At 41.1% G+C, this 16,837-nt stretch overlaps 1 non-coding gene across 1 annotated transcript; it reads left to right on the top strand.

Annotated features, from left to right (window-relative positions):
- Positions 1-2,106: 2,106 nt before the first annotated feature.
- LOC140265931 (U5 spliceosomal RNA) lies at positions 2,107-2,220 on the top strand. Its single transcript, XR_011906611.1, has one exon. It is a non-coding gene; the product is annotated as a U5 spliceosomal RNA (small nuclear RNA).
- The last annotated feature ends 14,617 nt before the right edge of the window (positions 2,221-16,837 follow it).

Raw genomic sequence — 16,837 nt, 5'->3', positions numbered from 1 at the left:
TTACCCGCTTTTTACAAATTATGGTCGAACATTCACACCTACTTGCAGCTGAATACTTCCGCTCCACCTTTTAGGTATGTATGGTTGGCATTTGCACCTCTTTTTATACTGATTGCTGAAGATTAAGTTGTTCTTTCTCAAACTACAAATTTTTTTTAATTGTTGAAACTTGATTTGAAGTGGATAAATAAGGAGGACAAACAGTTTTAAGTCAGGCTGATAGAAGGAATTAATTTTATAGCAAAATCTGTATTTCGTCATATGTCGAGAGATGCTTATTGCTGAGGAAGTTCTTTCTCATTCTACAAAGTACAACGTTGTTTATCGTTGAAACTTGATTAGACATGAATAAATATGAAGGACAAAGCAGTCTTAACTTGGTTTGAGTTAATGAATTCGTTTTATAGGAGAATCCGAATTCGTGCATAACTCATAAAATAGAGCTTATTTTCGGATTCCTGAAGAATGAGTCTGGTTCTTTCTCATAATACAAAATTTGTTGTTTATTGTTGAAACTTCATCAGAAGTGAAGAAATAAATGAATGCCTATCAACAAATGTGGGATCTAAACTCTAGTGCTTCCTCTAAAATAATTTCCTTTCTCAATTTAGAAATGTGTGTGTGTAAGTCACAACACCCGTGACACCAAAACGGCTTTCTTTTCTCTACAATCTGCACTATGAGCACACACACCAAATCAGAAAGGCTTTTTTCTCTCTTTTCTACATTATGGACTGTGGGGACACAAAACCGCTCTCTCTTTTTTTTTTTGATTGTGTGCCAGGGCGTTGTCTCACGTATTAGATTATGCTTAAGATACGAATGGGTTTATCAGTCACATCAGAATCCATACATACTGATCCTCCCGTAATAAAATGGTCGGATCTTATCAAACACACTTTGTTTCTTGTGACAATCAAGTCAGCGAAACAGCGTATACACGTCAAGACACTGAATCAAGTTTGCCACAAGAACTCATAAGTTTGGCAGTATTGCTCTGCCGTCAGCAATCATACACCCATTTTATTTTCGTGAGACATGTGCAAGCACCTGTTCATCTACTGTTCTATCACTATGAATTAGTGATCTATTATCAATAAGGATACTTCTACAACTACTATCAAAGTATGTCCGGACTTCTTATGTTGTCAGTTGCTATATATGAATAAGTGGGTAGCTACTGACAAGCATTAAGCATGTCACACAGCCCAAACATATAACATTTCAGAACACACCACACAGTTAACAACCACAGTGAAGTGTCAAAGCCCAAACATTCAACAGGACACTTACACAACACATTCAAATCAAACAGTCAGACAACATACAAGAACATATACCCCAGCCGGCATTGCTCCCTGCCTATTTTCCTAGAGCTCACTACGTGTGCGCACACCTTTATTCACAAACTCTTCAACTTATACTCTTTTACCGAAGCTGCTACAGCTCGATTGGCCGAATACCCTTAGATCCTATTTCGGTGAATTTGACATCTGCCTTACATGTAACAGATTAGCGGTTTAGCAGTTTTAATTTAGTTTGAGTGAAGGAATTCATTTTATAGCAAAATCCGAAATCATGAAGCACTCATGAAAGTAAGCTTATTCTCGGATTCCTGAAACTTTAGATTTGCTCTTTTTTTTACTGCAAAGTACAACGTTGTTTTTTTTGTTTAAATCTTTCTAGACACCGTAAATATTAAGGACAAAGCAGTTTTCACATAGTTTGAGTGAAGGAATTCATTTTATAGATAAAATCCCAAGAGTCTGCTGAGAAAAGAGAGTGAATGCGAAGTAGACTTTAACACGGCTATGGGAGCGAGCCGAGTGTGGGCTAACCGGGAGAATTGCTTGAAAGAAACGCGACACCGAATGAGCGATCAGAACAAAGCCTCAATACGGGATTCTCGTGGTGTTTTTGTTGCTGCCTTGTCTTTTGCACAGAGTAAAAGACAAGGCAGCCATCGAATAGGGCCCGATTGTTCCTAGTTGGTCAGCCGAGGAGCAAGGGGGGGGGGAGCAAGCGTCTCAACCAAGCAAAGCTCACCATGGGGAAGGTGGCTATGCCAACTAGCCTGATGCCCTGCTCCCGCAGTGACGGATAATCGTACTCTGGTTTCTCTTCATAACGTACAAGTCTTTCGCCTTTTACTAAAGATTTCTGTGGAGAGCAGCACTAATGAGTTGTTTCTATTTTTGGCAGGCTTTACCTTTGCGGGTGAAGCCCTTTCTGTCTGTGCAAAAGAAATCTTCTTACTGTGCAGAGTGACTTCTCTGAGTAGAGTCGCCTTACTTGTTGCGACTGTGCCGATGTTCGAAGCTGGAGTGCAAAGTTGTTGCTTGAATGGTGCTTGCTGGAGCGTGCGGGAGTGCAAAGTTATACCATTTAAAAGGGCTGAAGAGTGCTCAGTGCAGCGGGTGGGCGACACTCTGGCCACCTTGAAAACCGAGGTTACATCCACTACCAGGGGCAGCCCAAGTTCTGCCGCAAGTGTGGTGAGCATGGGCACCTGGTTGAGGCTTGTACCAAGGTGTTATGTGGGAAGAGCAGAGAAATTGGGCAAACTTTTGGAGAGTGTCCAAATGGCAGGAAATGTAATCTCTGTGGAGAATTAAATCACCTCTTCAGAGATTGCCCTAAATCTTTTGCCAACAAATTAAAGACGGTAAAGCCACAGTCAAGCCAACAAAGAGAAGGACCAAAGGTGGCAGTTGGTGAACAAAGTGAAGAGGTTGACCCAATAAATTCAAACTTCCCGCCAAAAGCTTGGATTGGAAGTGAGGAGCAAAAAGGGGAGGGGCCTGTAGAGGCCTCACCACTCAGTGTTGAAGTCTGTGAGAATTCACAGGCAGAGGGTGGAGCTACGCTAAATGAGGAGGAAGAGCAGACAGGTGAGTCTAGTGAAGATACTCACCTCCCCGAAGGTCAACAGCCGAAGAGGACGGCATCTGAGCCTCTGATTCCCCAGTGGTATCAGAGAAGAGGGGAAGGGTTAGGTCCCTTTCAGACAGTTCTTCAGTGGAAGAACCAAGAGTCTTCCCCTCCGACTCACCAAATGAGGTCTCCTTTTTAACTTCAGCTCTGCAATCAACCCCCAGGGACTCAAAGTTAAATGCAACATTGCGTCAGAGGCCAACACCGAGAGTCCGAAAAGGAAATATAGATCACCCTACTCACTTTTCACCTAAAGAAATGAAGGAAGAGCTATTTTCCCAAGAAATAACCTGTGTGTAATTTGTTTTGATAACTTAGAAAAACGAAAATGACATACCTACTTTCCTTTATGCTTTTAATGGTTCTCACCTTCTCAACACTAAATGTGAGAAGTGTGAAATCAAAGACAAGAGCCCAGAGTATTTTATCCTTCTTAGACTCCATAAAATCAGATGTGTTTTTAATACAAGAATGTGGATTACCTTTTTTAAAAAACCATAGACAGTGGGAGGAAATGTGGCCCCATTTATCGATATGGAGTGGCTCAAATCAAAATAAAAATGATGGTGTGGCCATTCTAATTAAAAATCCGCATGTTCTGGTGAAAGGTAGCACAGTGGTGAGAGACGGACGGGCACTTTTAGCACACTTGAATTTTATGGGGCAAGACTTTAACCTCTTAAATATTTATGGTTTCAATGGAAAAAATGAAAGGTATGACCTTTTAGAAGATATACAGCTTTACATGCTAGGGCAAGTACCTTTAGTTGTAGGAGGGGATTTTAACTGTATCTTGAGCAGGAAAGATAGAAAAAGAGCAGGGGTAGATTTTAAAGTGGATAAGACTTTGATTTTACTTCAGGGCATATGCAGGGATTTTAAGCTTACTGACTGTTTTAAAACCATGCATCCCAGAGAGGAGGGCTTCACCTGGTTTAGTCATGATGGCACCAGAGCCTCTCGCATTGATTATTTCTTTACTAGAGATTGCCCACCCACTGATGTTAGATTAACCCCTGTTTTCTTTTCAGACCACCTTATGCTCTCCTGCACCCTTTCACCCCCTTCTGGTGTGACGGTAGGAAGTGGTCTGTGGAAACTCAACTGTTCCCTGTTGGAGGATGAAATCATAGTCAGTCAGTACAGGGAATGTTATAAAGAGTGGCAGACCCTTCAAGACCTCTACGAAACACATGCACAATGGTGGGAAATGGTGAAGGAAACGACCCAGACTTTTTTTAAACAGCAAGGTAAACGTAAAAAAAGGAAAGAGAATAGATGTATGATGGGACTACATAAACGGTTACAGCGCTACTTTAAACTAAATCAGTGTGGCATAGACTTTAAAGAAGAAATCAAAGATGTCAAAAAGGAAATGTCAGTTTTAGCAGAAATAAAGAGTAAAGGAATTTTTGTAAGAAGCAGGGAGCAGGAAATTGAGGAAGGTGAAAAAGAAAGAAAGTTATAAATAAAAAGGAGTGTATTCAAAATCTAAAAAGAGAAGATGGGTTTTTAACAAAATCCACACAAGAGATGATTGAAACTGTACATACCTTTTATAGTAACATGTACAAAGAGAAACCAGTGCACTTGGAAACATCGGCAGAAATCTTAAAATTCGTTGACAAAATCTTAAAAGAGAATGCACACTTGACACAGAATTTTACTGCTTTAGAGTTAAAAAAATGCCTAACAGGTTTTAAGAGAAGTCGAGCTCCGGGTTTAGACGGGCTTCCTGCAGAATTCTATCTGACCTATTGGGACCTTTTATCATCAGACATTTTAGATGTTTTTAAAGATTTTGAAAAACTCGACCGACTGCCTGACAGTTTTAGAGTGGGAATAGTGACTCTACTTTATAAAAAAAATTATAAGACTGACCTAAAGAATTGGAGGCCCATCACACTTTTAAACTTTGACTGTAAACTTTTTAGCAAGGTTTTAGCGACACGGATGTCCTCTGTTTTAGAGGAGGTAATTCACCCAGACCAAGCTTGTGCCATCTCAGTGAGACAACTCACCGACAGCCTCGTACTGATTCGAGACATCATTGATTACGCTAGAGACAGAAACACCCGGCTTGTCATCTTAAATTTAGACTTTGAAAAAGCATTTGATCGGGTCTCGCATCAATATTTCTTTCAGGTGTTGAAGCCATCGAAAAGGGCCCGATTGTTCCTACTTGGTGAGCTTTGCTTGGTTGAGACGCTTGCCCACCCCCCCCCCCCCCCCCCCTGCTCCTCGGCTGACCAAGTAGAAACAATCTATTCGATGGCTGCCTTGTCTTTTACTCTGTGCAAAAGACAAGGCAGCCACAAACACCACGAGAATCCTGTATTGAGGCTTTGTTCTGACCGCTCATTCGGTGTCGCGTTTCTTTCAAGCAATTCTCCCGGTTAGCCGACACTCGGCTCGCTCCCATAGCCGTGTTAAAGTCCACTTCGCATTCACTCTCTTTTCTCTGCAGACTCTTGGGATTTTATCTATAAAATGAATTCCTTCACTCAAACTATGTTAAAACTGCTTTGTCGTTCATATTTACCATGTCTAGAAAGATTTAAACAAAAAAAACAACGTTGTACTTTGCAGTAAAAGAAAGAGCAAATCTAAAGTTTCAGGAATCCGAGAATAAGCTTACTTTCATGAGTGCTTCACGATTTCGGATTTTGCTATAAAATGAATTCCTTCACTCAAACTAAATTAAAACTGCTAAACCGCTAATCTGTTACATGTAAGGCAGATGTCAAATTCACCGAAATAGGATCTAAGGGTATTCGGCCAATCGAGCTGTAGCAGCTTCGGTAAAAGAGTATAAGTTGAAGAGTTTGTGAATAAAGGTGTGCGCACACATAGTGAGCTGTAGGAAAATAGGCAGGGAGCAATGCCGGCTGGGGTATATGTTCTTGTATGTTGTCTGACTGTTTGATTTGAATGTGTTGTGTAAGTGTCCTGTTGAATGTTTGGGCTTTGACACTTCACTGTGGTTGTTAACTGTGTGGTGTGTCCTGAAATGTTATATGTTTGGGCTGTGTGACATGCTTAATGCTTGTCAGTAGCTACCCACTTATTCATATATAGCAACTGACAACATAAGAAGTCCGGACATACTTTGATAGTAGTTGTAGAAGTATCCTTATTGATAATAGATCACTAATTCATAGTGATAGAACAGTAGATGAACAGGTGCTTGCACATGTCTCACGAAAATAAAATGGGTGTATGATTGCTGACGGCAGAGCAATACTGCCAAACTTATGAGTTCTTGTGGCAAACTTGATTCAGTGTCTTGACGTGTATACGCTGTTTCGCTGACTTGATTGTCACAAGAAACAAAGTGTGTTTGATAAGATCCGACCATTTTATTACGGGAGGATCAGTATGTATGGATTCTGATGTGACTGATAAACCCATTCGTATCTTAAGCATAATCTAATACGTGAGACAACGCCCTGGCACACAATCAAAAAAAAAAAGAGAGAGCGGTTTTGTGTCCCCACAGTCCATAATGTAGAAAAGAGAGAAAAAAGCCTTTCTGATTTGGTGTGTGTGCTCATAGTGCAGAGTGTAGAGAAAAGAGAGAAAAGAAAGCCGTTTTGGTGTCACGGGTGTTGTGACTTACACACACACATTTCTGAATTGAGAAAAGAAATTATTTTAGAGGAAGCAGTAGAGTTTAGATCCCACATTTGTTGATAGGCATTCATTTATTTCTTCACTTCTGATGAAGTTTCAACAATAAACAACAAACTTTGTATTATGAGAAAGAACCAGACTCATTCTTCAGGAATCCGAAAATAAGCACGAATTCGGATTCTCCTATAAAACGAATTAATTAACTCAAACCAAGTTAAGACTGCTTTGTCCTTCATATTTATTCATGTCTAATCAAGTTTCAACGATAAACAACGTTGTACTTTGTAGAATGAAAAAGAACTTCTTCAGCAATAAGCATCTCTCGACATATGACGAAATACAGATTTTGCTATAAAATTAATTTCTTCTATCAGCGTGACTTAAAACTGTTTGTCCTCCTTATTTATCCACTTCAAATCAAGTTTCAACAATTAAAAAAAAATTGTAGTTTGAGAAAGAACAACTTAATCTTCAGCAATCAGTATAAAAAGAGGGTAACAAAAGGTGCAAATGCCAACCATACATCACTAAAAGGTGGAGCGGAAGTATTCAGCTGCAAGTAGGTGTGAATGTTCGACCATAATTTGTAAAAAGTGGGTAAGAAAAGGTTCGAATGCCCGACTAAATATTAACAAAAGCGGGAGGAGAGGTCTTCGGATGAGAGTGGGTGAGAATTTCCTACCATACAAGTATGGTGGAGAGGAAGCTGTGATTGGCCGACAATAGTAAAAAGCAGGTGAGAAAATGTGTGAATGTCAAAACATACATGATCAAAACAGGGAGCGGAGGTGTTTGGCTGCGACAAGGTGTGAATGTCCAACCATAATTAATGAAAAACGGGCAACAAGTAGGTTCGAATGCCCAACCATACATCATCAAAAGCAGGAGTGGATGTGTTCGGCTTCAAGAAGGTATGAATGTCCATCAATAATTGCTATAAAACATGAAAGAAAATTTTCGAATATCAAACCGCACATAATCATAAGCGGGAGAGGAGGTGTTCCGCTGCAAGAAGGTGTGAATATCCACCCATAATTACTGAAAAATGGGTAAGAAAAGGTGCGAATGCCCAACCATACATCATCAAAAGCAGGAGTGGATGTGTTCGGCTACAAGAAGGTGTGAATGTCCGACCATAGTTTGTAAAAAGCGGGTAAGAACAGGTTTGTATGCCCGACTGTACACAATTAAAAGAGGGAGCGGAGTTGTTCAGCTACAAGAAGGTGTGAAAGTCCGACCATGGTTTGTAAAAAGCGGGTAAGAACAGGTTCGTGAGTAGGTGAATCTCCGACCATAATTGCTGAAAAATGTGTTAGAAAGGGTAAGAATGCCGGTCCATACATCATCAAAAGCGAGAGAGGTTGTGTTCGACTGCAAGTAGGTGTGAATGTCCAGCCATAATTACTCACAAACGGGTAAGAAAAGGTAGTATTGCCAGACCATATATGATCAAAACAGGGAGCGGAGGTGGTTCAACTGCAAGAAGGTTTGAATGTCCGACTAAAGTTCAAATATATTAACAAAAGCGGGAGGAGAGGTCTTCGGATGAGAGTGGTTGAAAATTTCCAACCATAATGTATAAAATGCGGTGAAAAAAAGGTGTGATAGAACACTAAAAGGTGGAGCGGAAGTGTTCGGCTGCAAGAAGGTGTGAATGTCCGACTATATTTGGTGAAAAGCAGGTGAAGCAAGGTCTGAATGCCCAACCTTACATCATCAAAAGCGAGATCAGAGGTGTTTGGTTGCAAGAAGGCCATAGTTTGCCAAAAGCGGGTAAGGTGCGAATGTCCGACTAAATATCAACAAAATTTGGGGCGGAGGTCTTCAGATGCAAGTGGGTGTGAATGTCCGACTATATTTGGTGAAAAGCAGGTGAAGCAAGGTCTGAATGCCCAACCTTACATCATCAAAAGCGAGATCAGAGGTGTTTGGCTGCAAGAAGGCCATAGTTTGCCAAAAGCGGGTAAGGTGCGAATGACCGACTAAATATCAACAAAAGTGGGGGCGGAGGTCTTCGGATGCAGGTGGGTGTGAATATCCCACCATACAAGTATGGTGGAGAGGAAGCTGTGAATGGCCGACCATAGTAAAAGGCGGGTGAGAGAAGGTGCGAATGTCAAACCATACATAATCAAAACAGGGAGCGGAGGTGTTCTGCTGTAAGAAGGTGTGAATGTCCAACCATAGTTGGTAAAAAGCGGGTAAGAAAAGGTTAAAATACCCGACTGTACACAATCAATAGCGGGAGCGGAGTTGTTCGGCTACTAAAAGGTGTGAAAGTCCGACCATGGTTTGTAAAAAGCGGGTAAGAAAAGGTGCGAATGCCCGACAATGTATGATCAAAAGAGGGAGTGGAGGTTTTCGGCTGCAAGAAGGTCTGAATGTCCAACCATAATTTGTAAAAACCGGGGAAGAAAAGGCTCGAAAGCCCGACTATACACCATCAAAAGTGGGAGCGGAGGTGTTCAGCTGCAAAATGGTCTGAATGTCCATCAATAATTGCTAGAAAACATGAAAGAAAATTTTCGAATATCAAACTGCACATGATCATAAGCGGGAGAGGAGGTGTTCAGCTGCAAGAAGGTGTGAATGTCTACCCATAATTACTGAAAAATGGGTAAGAAAGGGTGCGAATGCCTAACCATACATCATCAAAAGAGGGAGCGGAGGTGTTCCGCTGTAAGACGGTGTGAATGTCCGACCATAGATGGTAAAAAGCGGGTAAGAAAAGGTTAAATTACCCGACTGTACACAATCAAAAGAGGGAGCGGAGTTGTTCAGCTAAGAGAAGGTGTGAAAGTCCGACCTTGGTTTGTAAAAAGCGGGTAAGAAAAGGTTCGTATGCCTGAATATACACCATCAAAAGCGGAAGCGGAGGTGTTCGGCTGCAAGATATTGTGAACGTCCGACCAAAGTTTGTAAAAAGCAGTTAAGAAAAGGTTCGAATATCTAACCAAACATAATCAAAAGCGGGAGCAGAGCTGTTCGACTGGAAGTAGGTGTGAATGTCACATCATAATTTGCAAAAAGCTGATGAGAAAGGGTGAGAATGCCCGACTATACACCATCAAATGCGGTAGCGGAGTTATTCGGCTGTGAGTAGGTGTGAATCTCCAACCATAATTGCTGAAAAATGTGTTAGAAAAGGTAAAAATGCCGGTCCATACATCATCAAAATCGGGAGAGGTGGTGTTCAGCTGCAAGAAGGTCTAAATGTCCATCAATAATTGCTAGAAAACATGAAAGAAAATTTTCGAAAATAAAACCACACATGATCATAAGTGGGAGAGGAGGTGTTCATCTGCAAGAAAGTGTGAATGTCCACCCATAATACCTGAAAAATGGGTAAAAAAAAAGGTGCGAATGCCCAACCATACATCATCAAAAGCAGGAGTGCATGTATTCGGCTACAAGAAGGTGTGAACGTCCAACCAAAGTTTGTAAAAAGCAGTTAAGAAAAGGTTCGAATATCCAACCAAACATAATCAAAAGCGGGAGCAGAGCTGTTCGACTGCAAGTAGGTGTGAATGTCAGATCATAATTTGCAAAAAGCTGATGAGAAAGGGTGAGAATGCCCGACTATACACCATCAAATGCGGGAGCGGAGTTGTTCGGCTGTGAGTAGGTGTGAATCTCCGACCATAATTGCTGAAAAATGTGTTAGAAAAGGTAAGAATGCCGGTCCATACATCATCAAAAGCGAGAGAGGTTGTGTTCGGCTGCAAGTGGGTGTGACTGTTCGACTAAAGTTTGTAAAAAGTGGGTAAGACAAGGTGCGAATGCCTGACAATGTATGATCAAAAGCGGGAGCGGAGGTGTTCAGCTGCAAGAAGGTGTGAATGTCCGACTAAATTTTGTAAAAAGCAGGTAAGACAAGGTGCGAATGCCCGACAATGTATAATCAAAAGAGGGAGCGGAGGTGTTCGGCTGCAAGAAGGTCTGAATGTCCGACCATAGTTGGTAAAAAGCGGGTAAGAAAAGGTTAAAATACCCGACTGTACACAATCAATAGCGGGAGCGGAGTTGTTCGGCTACTAAAAGGTGTGAAAGTCAAACCCTGGTTTGTAAAAAGCGGGTAAGAAAAGGTTCAAATGCCCGAACATACACCATCAAAAGAGGGAGTTGAGGTGTTCCGCTGTAAGACGGTGTGAATGTCTGACCATAGTTGGTAAAAAGCGGGTAAGAAAAGGTTAAAATACCCGACTGTACACAATCAAAAGAGGGAGCGGAGTTGTTCAGCTAAGAGAAGGTGTGAAAGTCCACCCATGGTTTGTAAAAAGCGGGTAAGAAAAGGTTCGTATGCCCGAATATACACTATCAAAACCGGAAGCGTAGGTGTTCGGCTGCAAGAAGGTGTGAACGTCCGACCAAAGTTTGTAAAAAAAGCAGTTAAGAAAAGGTTCGAATATCTAACCAAACATAATCAAAAGCGGGAGCAGAGCTGTTCGACTGCAAGTAGGTGTGAATGTCAGAGAATAATTTGCAAAAAGCTGATGAGAAAGGGTGAGAATGCCCGACTATACACCATCAAATGCGGTAGCGGAGTTGTTCGGCTGTGAGTAGGTGTGATTCTCCAACCATAATTTCTTAAAAATGTGTTAGAAAAGGTAAGAATGCCGGTCCATACATCATCAAAAGCGGGAGAGGTGGTGTTCGGCTGCAAGTAGGTGTGAATGTCCATTAATAATTGCTTTAAAACATGAAAGAAAATTTTCGAATATCAAACCTTACATGATCATAAGCGGGAGAGGAGGTGTTCAGCTGCAAGAAGATGTGAATATCCACCCATAATTACTGAAAAATGGGTAGGAAAAGATGCGAATGTCCAACCATAAATCATCAAAAGCAGGAGTGGAGTTGTTCAGCTACAAGAAGGTATGAAAGTCCAACCATGGTTTGTAAAAAGCGGGTAAGAGAAGGTTCGAATACCCGAATATATACCATCAAAAGCGGAAGCGGGGGTGTTCGGCTGCAAGAAGGTGTGAACGTCCGACCAAAGTTTGTAAAAAGCAGTTAAGAAAAGGTTTGAATATCCAACCGAACATAATCAAAAGCGGGAGCAGAGCTGTTCGACTGCAAGTAGGTGTGAATGTCAGATCATAATTGCTGAAAAATGTGATAGAAAAGACTAGAATTCCGGACAATACATCATCAAAAGCGGGAGAGGTGGTTTTTCGGCTGCAAGTAGGTGTGAATGTCCAGCCATAATTACTCACAAACGGGGGAAGAAAAGGTAGTATTTCCAGACCACACATGATCAAAACAGGGAATGGAGGTGGTTCAGCTGCAAGGTGTGAATGTCTGACTAAAGTTTGTAAAAACCGTGTAAGTCAAGGGGCGAATGCCCGACAATGTATGATCAAAAGAGGGAGCGGAGGTTTTCGGCTGCAAGGTCTGAATGTCCAACCATAATTTGTAAAAATCGGGGAAGAAAAGCTGCGAAAGCCCAACCGCACATGATCATAAGTGGATGAGAAGGTGTTCGACTGCAAGTAGGTGTGAATGTAAGATCATAATTTGTAAAAAGCGGGTAAGAAAAGGTAAGAATGCCCAACCATAAATTATCAAAAGCGGCAGCAGAGTTTCGGCTGGTATTTATCAATGTCTAGATAGATTTCAACAAAAAACAACGTTGTACTTTGCAGTAAAAGAAAGTGCAAATCAAAAGTTTTAGGAATCCGAGAATAAGCTTATTTTCATGAGTTCTGCACGATTTCGGATTTTATGTATAAAATGAATTTCTTCACGCAAACCAAGTTAACACTGCTTTGTCCTTCATATGTACCCATTTCTACATATATTTCAAGCATAAACTTCCTCATATTACCCTGAATGAGAAAGAGCCACACTTGTGATTAAGCCATACCTCCCTTTTGAGGAGTTCTGCATGATTTGGGATTTTATCTATAAAATTAATTCCTTCACTCAAACTATGTTAAAACGGCTTTTACCTTCATATTTATCAATGTCTCGATAGATTTAAACAAAAAAACAACGTTGTACTTTGCAATAAAAGAAAGAGCAAATCAAAAGTTTTAGGAATCCGAGAATAAGCTTATTTTCATGAGTTCTGCACGATTTCGGATTTTATGTATAAAATGAATTCATTCACTCAAACCAAGTTAAAACTGCTTTTTCCTTCATATTTATCAATGTCTAGATCGACTTCAACAAAGAACAACATTGTATTTTGCAGTAGAAGAAAGAGCAAAACTGAAGGATCAGGAATCCGAGAATAAGCTTCTTTTCATACGTTCTGCATGATTTGGGATTTTATGTATAAAATGAATTCCTTCACTCAAACTAAGTTAACACTGCTTTGTCCTTCATATGTACCCATTTCTACATATATTTCAAGCATAAACTTCCTCATACTACCCTGAATGAGAAAGAACCACACTTGTGATTAAGCCATACGCCCCTTTTGAGGAGTTCTGCATGATTTGGGATTTTATCTATAAAATCAATTCCTTCACTCAAACTATGTTAAAACGGCTTTTACCTTCATATTTATCAATGTCTCGATAGATTTAAACAAAAAAACAACGTTGTACTTTGCAGTAAAAGAAAGAGCCAATCAAAAGTTTTAGGAATCCGAGAATAAGCTTATTTTCATGAGTTCTGCACGATTTCGGATTTTATGTATAAAATGAATTCATTCACTCAAACCAAGTTAAAACTGCTTTTTCCTTCATATTTATCAATGTCTAGATCGACTTCAACAAAGAACAACATTGTATTTTGCAGTAGAAGAAAGAGCAACACTGAAGGATCAGGAATCCGAGAATAAGCTTATTTTCTTATGGGCAAGTGGGAACTGCTTTGTCCTTCATATTTATCAATGTGTAGATGGATTTCAACTTCTTCTACTGCAAAGTCCAATGTTTTTCTTTGTTGAAGTCGATCTAGACATTGATGAATATGGAAGGACAAAGCAGTTTTAACTTGGTTTGAGCAAAGCAATTCATTTTATAGCAAAATCCGAAATCGTGCAGAACTCATGAAAGCAGGCTTACCCGCTTTTGGCAAACTATGGCCCTCTTGCAGCCAAACAACTCTGATCTTGCTTTTGATGATGTAAGGTTGGGCATTCAGACCTTGCTTCACCTGCTTTTCACCAAATATAGTCGGACATTCACACCTTCTTGCAGCCGAACACTTCCGCTCCACCTTTTATCTATCACACCTTTTTTTTCACTGCATTTTATACATTATGGTTGGAAATTTTCAACCACTTTCATCCGAAGACCTCTCCTCCCGCTTTTGTTAATATATTTGAACTTTAGTTTGACATTCAAACCTTCTTGCAGCTGAACCACCTCCGCTCCCTGTTTTGATCATATATGGTCTGGCAATACTACCCTTTCTTACCCGTTGGTGAGTAATTATGGGAGGACATTCACACCTACTTGCAGCCGAACACAACCTCTCTCGCTTTTGATGATGTATGGACCGGCATTTTTACCTTTTCTAACACATTTTTCAGCAATTATGGTCGGAGATTCACACCTACTCACAGCCGAACAACTCCGCTCCCGCATTTGATGGTGTATAGTCGGGCATTCTCACCCTTTCTCATCAGCTTTTTGCAAATTATGATCTGACATTCACACCTACTTGCAGTCGAACAGCTCTGCTCCCGCTTTTGATTATGTTTGGTTGGATATTCGAACCTTTTCTTAACTTCTTTTTACATATTTTGGTTGGACGTTCACACCTTCTTGTAGCCGAACACTTCCACTCCTGCTTTTGATGATGTATGGTTGGGCATTCACACCTTTTTTTTGCCCATTTTTCAGGAATTATGGGTGGAAATTCACACCTTGCAGCTGAACACCTCCTATCCCACTTATGATCATGTGCGGTTTGATTTTCGAAAATTTTCTTTCATGTTTTCTAGCAATTATTGATGGACATGTAGACCTTCTTGCAGCTGAACACCTCCGCTCCCGCTTTTGATCATACATTGTCAGGCATTCGCACCTTGTCTTACCCACTTTTTACAAACTTTAGTCGAACAGTCACACCTTTTTGAAGCCGAACACCACCTCTACCGCTTTTGATGATGTATGGTCCAGCATTCTTACCTTTTCTAACACATTCTTCAGCAATTATGGTCGGACATTCACACCTACTCAGAGCCGAACACCTCCGCTCCCGCATTTGATGGTCTATAGTCGGGCATTCTACAGCGGAAAAGACTCATTCTTATGTTTGGTTAGATATTCGAACCTTTTCTAAACTGCTTTTTACAAACTTTGGTCGGACGTTCACAATATCTTGCAGCCGAACACCTCCGCTTCTGCTTTTGATGGTGTATATTCGGGCATACGAACCTTTTCTTACCCGCTTTTTACAAACCAAGGTCGGACTTTCACACCTTCTCTTAGCTGAACAACTCCGCTCCCTCTTTTGATTGTGTACAGTCGGGTAATTTAACCTTTTCTTACCCGCTTTTTACCATCTATGGTTGGACATTCACACCGTCTTACAGCGGAACACCTCCGCTCACTCTTTTGATGATGTATGGTTAGGTATTCGCACCTTTTCTTACCCATTTTTCAGTAATTATGGGTAGACATTCACACCTTCTTGCAGCTGAACACCTCCTCTCCTGCTTATGATCGTGTGCAGTTTGATATTCGAAAATTTTCTTTCATGTTTTCTAGCAATTATTGATGGACATTCAGACCGTCTTGAAACTGAACACCTCCGCTCCCACTTTTGATGGTGTATAGTCGGGCTTTCGAGCCTTTTCTTCCCCGGTTTTTACAAATTATGGTTGGACATTCAGACCTTCTTGCAGCCGAAAACCTCCACTCCCTCTTTTGATCATACATTGTCGGGCATTCGCACCTTTTCTTACCCGCTTTTTACAAACCATGGTCGGACTTTCACACCTTCTTGTAGCCGAACAACTCCGCTCCCGCTATTGATTGTGTACAGTCGGGTATTTTAACCTTTTCTTACCCGCTTTTTACCAACTATTGTTGGACATTCACACCGTCTTACAGCGGAACACCTCCGCTCCCTCTTTTGATGGTGTATGTTCGGGCACTCGAACCTTTTCTTACCCGCTTTTTACAAACTATGGTGAGACATTCAAACCTTCTTGTAGCCGAACACATCCACTCCTGCTTTTGATGATGGGTATTCAAACCTACTTGTTGCCCGCTTTTCATTAATTATGGGTGGACATACACACCTTGTCCCAGCCAAACACCTCCGCTCCCTGTTTTGATCATGTATGATTGGACATTCGCAACTTTTCTCACCCGCTTTTTACTATGGTCGGCCATTCACAGCTTCCTCTCCACCATACTTGTATGGTGGGATATTCACACCCACTTGCATCCGAAGACCTCCGCCCCCACTTTTGTTGATATTTAGTCGGTCATTCGCAGCTTACCCGCTTTTTGGCAAACTATGGCCTTCTTGCAGCCAAACACCTCTGATCTCGTTTTTGATGATGTAAGGTTGGGCATTCAGACCTTGCTTCACCTGCTTTTCACCAAATATAGTCGAACAGTCACACCTTCTTGCAGCCGAACACTTCTGCTCCACCTTTTAGTGTTCTATGGGGTATTCACACCTTTTTTTTCACCGCATTTTATTGATTATGGTTGGAAATTATCACCCACTCTTATCCGAAGACCTCTCCTCCTGCTTTTGTTAATATATAGTCGGGCATTCAAACCTTTTCTTACCGGCTTTTTACAAATTATGGTCGAACATTCACACTTACTTGCAGCCGAACACCTCCGCTCCCGCTTTTGATGGTGTATAGTCGGGCTTTCGAGCCTTTTCTTCCCCGTTTTTTACAAATTATGGTTGTACATTCAGACCTTGCAGCCGAAAACCTCCGCTCCCTCATTTGATCATACATTGTCAGGCATTCGCACCTTGTCTTACCCGCTTTTTATAAACTTTAGTCAGACATTCACACCTTGCAGCTGAACCACCTCCGCTCCCTGTTTTGATAATGTATGGTCTGGCAATACTACCTTTTCTCACCGGTTTGTGAGTAATTATGGCTGGACATTCACACCTACTTGCAGCCGAACACCACTTTTCCCGCTTTTGATGATGTATGGTCCGGCATTCTAGTCTTTTCTATCACATTTTTCAGCAATTATGGTTTGACATTCACACCTACTCACAGCCGAACACTTCCACTCCTGCATTTGATGGTGTATAGTCGGGCATTCTCACCCTTTCTCATCAGCTTTTTGCAAATTATGATCTGACATTCACACCTACTTGCAGTCGA

This window comes from Leuresthes tenuis, unplaced genomic scaffold, assembly GCF_036924035.1.
Source record: "Leuresthes tenuis unplaced genomic scaffold, fLeuTen1.0.hap1 SCAF_12, whole genome shotgun sequence".
Lineage (NCBI taxonomy): Eukaryota > Metazoa > Chordata > Actinopteri > Atheriniformes > Atherinopsidae > Leuresthes > Leuresthes tenuis.
The sequence above is the reverse complement of the archived record's forward strand: the minus strand, read 5'-3'. Positions and strand labels throughout refer to the sequence as shown.